The sequence below is a fragment of the Rhea pennata genome, chromosome 7, assembly GCF_028389875.1.
Source record: "Rhea pennata isolate bPtePen1 chromosome 7, bPtePen1.pri, whole genome shotgun sequence".
NCBI lineage: Eukaryota > Metazoa > Chordata > Aves > Rheiformes > Rheidae > Rhea > Rhea pennata.
This window is the reverse complement of record NC_084669.1, coordinates 11,477,261-11,483,393: the sequence shown is the minus strand read 5'-3', so window position 1 is coordinate 11,483,393 and position 6,133 is coordinate 11,477,261.

Sequence of the window (6,133 nt, the reverse complement as noted above, 5' to 3'; positions counted from 1 at the left end):
TAATAGCTTCAATTAAAACAATTGGTTTTATCGCTGTAATTGTATATGTTACATTTTTTGTCTTATGTTGCCTTTCTTTAGGGTATTTCACTGATTGGGGTGAATGTATTGATCATATTGGACCTGCTAATTTCAGAAGTATGAGACAAAATTATTGGTTCAAACCATACTTCTGTTTTTTTCTTTTTCCATGTTGTCAATGGCTGTCAAACTTTGGATAGTGTTTTGATTCATCAGTCAAATGCCAGCTGTGGCTTAGCAGAAAATTACCTCAAATCTGTACTTAAATTTATAGTATTCTGGTTATTGGGGAAAAATGTGTAAGTATCAGAAGATACTGAGAAGTCTCAAAAAATAGATTTGTGTTGAGACACAAATTTTTTTTCTTCTGACACTTTGGAATTGCCAAATTGTAATATTTCCCCTCTACTCTTTCAGCCTAGAGGACCAACGTGACTTAGGCTGACAAAGTGATAGTGTTCAGTTTTCCTGTGTTACTTTGTAAAGTTTAAGGCTTTTCCCTGAACCTTTTATTTCCAATCTTAGATAGCAAAGCAATTATAAAAGCAAAAAATCAATTGGTGTTGCAAAAAGGAGCCCTAAAGCAGACTTCTGCCAGAGAAGATCTTGGGTCTGCATTCCATACTCCTTTACTGAAAAAGCTTAAGTGGCATAAACTTACAGTAAGTAAACAAGTTGTTTTGGAAGTAAGGAGTACATTCAGCTATCATTTATCTTTCCATAGGGCACAGCCTTAGTTGTCTTAACCTTAAACAGTACAGTGAGAAAAAATAAACTTCTATACTGCATTTACTCTGTAGGGCACTTCCACTGAAAAAGGAGAATAAAGCTGTCTGATAGGTTTTCATCTGCTGCTTTAAGCACCTTCTGTCCCCACTGAGAACCTCTGTTGGCACTGCATGAGGAAGTGGAAGAGGGGAGGGTGTGAATATGTGAATCCCCTGACCTGGGAAGTACAAATAATTACAGGAAAAGGTAGGATAAGAGGCTAAGTCTCTAAACTAAAGTTGGTATAGGGGCAACTTCCCCAGAGAGAGATAATCAATGTAGTAAATTACTTCCTGCAATAAGTTTTACAGGCCAGAAGGAAGAGGATATCCTATTTGATAAGCAAAACTTTCCATACTTCCTATGGAGTCATTAACTACATAGTAGACTTCTCTTAGTAGAGAGGACAGGGTACAAAACTTGAAATAAATTCACAAAGGCAAAATAACTTCTTCTCAATTCCCTCCCTTCATCCCAAGGAAAAAAGCTTCTGGTATTTAAAGGTGCTTTGTATTTGAGAACCCTGAAGACTTTGAAGTGTGTCCTCTGCTTTGTAGCCAGCCTAAAGGCATAACCCAATTAGAGCTCTCTGTGCAAAGCTTGCTTAAATTACTCACAGGTGGAATAATGAATTCCAAGTCCAAGACTCTAGTCAGATTTGGCAGCTGATGCAGCAGATTCATACCCAAGGTTATTGATTTCATGCTATTTGATCCAGTGCATGTAACAACGTGGAAAGTGCCTGTAATCTGTGACCATCAGATACAGAACTTTTCTGTAGCAGGCTGCTCTTGGTTAACTGAGAGCTACGTTTGCTAATACCAGGCCCTTAGATTGCAATTGTGCATCTCTTTTGAGGTTCAAACTAACAACTGTCAATGAAGCTAACTGCTGTGCTTGTTTTGATCAAATTGTAATCCTAAAAAGAAGGCAGTAGATACTTTGTAGCAGAATTTTATTCGTACAGTGTTGAGCATAGATCCAGGGCCTGGATGTAACTGTAATAACAGTAACTTCATCTGTGCTACAGATATTCCTGTGAGTTAAGTCTGGCAATTAAGTCTGTTATCAAGCACAGTAGGAAAACGTGATGATTCTAGTAAGCTGGTAAAAAATACACAGCTGAATTCTGGGTTAATGCTATACAGAAGACTAGAAAAGTCCTTACCTATCCTTTTTCAGTCTATTGCCTACTAAAAGCTTAAGTCTTGGAACTAACTTTTGTATAAGACTGGGGGGATTTGTCAAGACTTTCAGAATCATTTTTGTTCAAGGTAAGTTTGTGGGCTTTTTATTTTTTCTTGAACTCAAGTGACTACTAAAGTAGTTGGGTTTTTTAATTTTTTTATTCTTTGGAAGTGGTGTTTCTAGAGAGGCCACTTTCCAAGTAGATGCTCTGTTCTCCAGCTACATATCTTCCTTCCTGTGTACTCACTATCGGTCTTGTGATGCCTTGTCTGCTGTGCAGTTACACACTGCAAGTTGGGGAGGCGGGGAACTAATGGGAGATGGTCTTAGGCAGAACTTCCTTCAGATGTCAAAGCACAGCAGTTCACGTGGTGCTACAGATGAGATACTAATATCCTACGTTTAGTTTGGCTAGTGAAGTGCGTGAGCCCAAAGTTTAAACTAAAGGCCGTCTCAAACAGGAATTTAAGGTAAGTTATTTATATATAAAAATATGCAGCAGCTCACTACACTGGAAAGGAAATAGAACGGCTGCATGAAAGTGGTAAAATCGGATGTGGAGCTGTGATGTGTTGTTTTAAGGGAAGTCCTGGTATAAAAGAGGAGGAATTGAGTGGTAAATTGTCAACATATACAAATGGAAAGCAGTAATAGGATTGCTCAGGCTCCCCCCCCCCCCCCCCCCCCCCCGTAGCTCATGTCAGAAGTTGCACAAGAAAACCCAGATTTGCCACTACTGATCCACTTTTGCTGCATGAATCCAAATAATTTTATGAAAGTCATCACAAAATGCAGTTGAAATGATTTCCAAGGAATATATATTTGTTGTGTTCTTAATGATGTTTCATACCTGATCCACTCGGCTTCACAGTTCACAAGTTCTTTTCCATCTGCCAGTGGACTAAAATCTGGTTAGATTTTGAAAAGTCAGGCTTTGGTTAGAGTTACTCTATCCTTGAATTTCTTTAGAAGTATCCCATTTCTCCCACTGTAAAGTTTAAGGATACCCTAGAAGTTGTAGAAATCCCAGGTGCTCAGTGGCCCCTGTGTTTTCCATGTCTAGGGAGCCTGGGCTCCGGCATGTCGACCGCAGAGTAGCTGGCAGTGTCTGTTAGGTGCTTCTCAAACACGGTAAGACGGAACGGATTGTTCTTTTGGGTTGGTCTTCGAAGTGCTGTTTCTGGTAAGTAACAGGAGAGAGAGATGATCTACAAAGAAGAAACTTGGCAAAGTTGCCGTTTCTCATTTTTCCAGTTACTGTAAGTAATTATAAAACACAACTTGTTGCCTGCATATGCAAATGGGGGGCAACTTGAAAGCTGGTGTTAATGTAATTGCTGAGTAACACCAATGTGATTGATAGCTATGAAGATGACTGTTCAGTCTGTGGAATTTCATCACTGGTGATTCATTTTTAACAAATGTCCTTCAATATTTTGTAAGAGTACCATCTTTGAGTAAGTGTCACAAGGTGTAGTTTGTAGTTTGGGGCAGCAGAGGGAGCCAAACTGGACTAAATATACAAAAATGTTTTTTCTTAAGATAAATAGCATTGTAGCTTTTTTTTTCCAAGGTTTTCTGAGTTCCAGTGACTGTTGGTTATGAGGACCCCTGACAAGTACAGAAGTGCAAAAGATAAATAGTTACGCATGGGCAAGGATGCATAAAAATATGTGGGAATAAAAATGATAAACCTGATGAAGGTGAAAAAGGGCTTGAAAAAGTGGCCCAAATATTCTGGATGGGTTGAATTATGCTATTCTAAAAGAATGTATTAATAAAATTAAGCAACAAAGGAACATAGGACTAAAATGCAACACCTTTCCACCACCACTCCCAAAAAATAGCACAGTTCAGGTAAAGTCAAACAAATCTGAAAAGCTATCACAAAGTATAACTATCTGGTTCCTTTATGAGAAATTACTAGTAATTCTTCCCAGTAAACTTGTTGACAATCATTCTCTTTGCAGCTGAATCTGTGGGTGTGGGAGTGGATGATCCCTGAAGCAGGGATGATCAGGAGGGAATGGGGCCTCTGCTAAAATTGTGTTATTGAATTGGAAGTGTGGAGTGAGTTACCCTGACTAAAGTCAGCAACTGCTGGGATCCTCTCAGCTGCTCCCATCAGAGTGTGTTTATCCCTAGTCAGCCAGAAACACTTCTAAAGAACAGCTGCTTTGCTTTTGGAGCACCAGGTTATATTAGATAACAGCTCTTCACCTGAGGGGCAAATGTCACTCTTTTATTGACTGTAATGGAGCCCTGCTGGTTTTACAAGCTGAGAGTCTTCAGATATTGTTTCAAAATATTATCCTAGGGAAAGGTAACCTTAGACCCTGGAGAGGTCTTTATTTCCAGCATCTGTTTTCATTCCTTGTTAGTTGCAATGGATGCTTTTATTATCTCCTTAGGTAAAAAAATATTTCCAAGAATAAAATTTTCCAAAAATCTAAATTTTTTTCATCTTACGCAAGTTTATTTGTGCTGCCTTGTATTTCTGTTAGGGTTATAAAAGACCAGAATTTTTTTTTGGTAGAAAACAAGCATATACACAGAGTGGGTATAAATGCTGGGGCTTATTTTTGGTAGAGGCATTTTTCACCTCCCTCCTGGCATTGTCTTGTTTCTCCCAGGCTCATTGAGCTCAAATGTGGAGAGAAGGCAGTCAGGCCGAGACACTTTCAATTCCTTTTGTCTTTATTCCTTCCTTTTCCCTTTGTCTCTTCGATCCTTTGAGTATGACCACGAGGGGGCATCTCCCATGGCGCATGTTAACCTTGTTAACCTTCAAGTTCAACTTCGTAATTTTTATTTTCTCCCCTCTCCATTTATTTTGTCCCAAATGTTTCTTATTAACGTAGCAACAATGATTCTCACTTAAAATCAATGTGCAGTAGTCTTTAAATTCCTCTGTTGCTGGTTTATGAGCTAAGTCTTAACTGTGTTCAGATGGATTATGTTTAGCCAATGAGGTTTTTATAACCACGCTGAGCCAGCATCAGTTTTCAGTGCTACTGAATCAGCAGCTGCTTCATGTAGCATTTCATTTCTGGGAGAATTGTATTTTTCTCAGATGCTCCTAGCTTTCTACTTGCTAAGGCAGAGAACTACTCAGAATTTATCAGTCATGTCTTTTTACATTTTCTTCTCTGAGGGAAAACATTAGGATGAGAAATGTCAAGCATCAGAACTGGAGAATGTGCATGTCATTTTCCACAGTTTTAAAAATGTTATTTAAATAAGGCAGAATCTGCATGTAGAATCCACTTCTGGGCTGTGACCTAGAAGAGGTATCAGTAAGATACCTCTTGCCTTGGGTTACAGGAAACTTTATCTGTGTATATGGTGCTTTAGGTAGGAGACATTCCAGATGGATTGTATATGTGAGTCAGAGTACAGTATTTAACCACGGCTGACCTCACTAAATGTTATAGGCAGTTACTTCTAGAGCCTGGAGCTCGCTGAAAATCTCCTCTGTCTCTCCAAAACAACTCAAGTTTTTCTGCTTTAAATTTTAAGGATAAAGACAGATCTATGACCTTCAATGTTCAGATCACTCAAAGAACTAAGGTGTTTATCCAGCCAGCTGCACGCAGGCCTTCATGATGCAGTAGTATTGCTTATGGGGAGGTTAGAGCTTGTAAATGAATTTGTGGTTATTAGAACTTAACTTATAAACAATGTTGAGTAGCCAAAATCTCTCAACTTGGCTATAGCTTGCAACATGGCCTACTTGAGCAAGTTGTTTTCCAATTGCTTTGTAATTACCTGCAGACTGACCTATACTGCATAAATGGAAACTACTCTTACAGTACTAGGGTTCCTCTATGTGTCTGCCACAAAAATTGGGAAGGAATCTTATTTTTGCGGGATGTATTGATTTCCAGTTAGATCTTTTACAAGTACTGTTGCATTCAGTGTTTTGTCTGAATGGGGACTGAACAGCACCTTGGTTGCTTCCTAGATGATGAAAGCACTGTAATGCAGAGGAGGTATTTAGATATGGTTCTTGATGAACAGCTGTTAAGTATCTAAGTAATACTTCTTAAAATGCACACTTAGCAGACAAAAAAAAGCAGGCCCAAGAACATCAGGTGCGAGGACAGTTCTGAGGTCTTAACTTTTTTCCAGTTGCACTTTCCTATAATGCAGATAC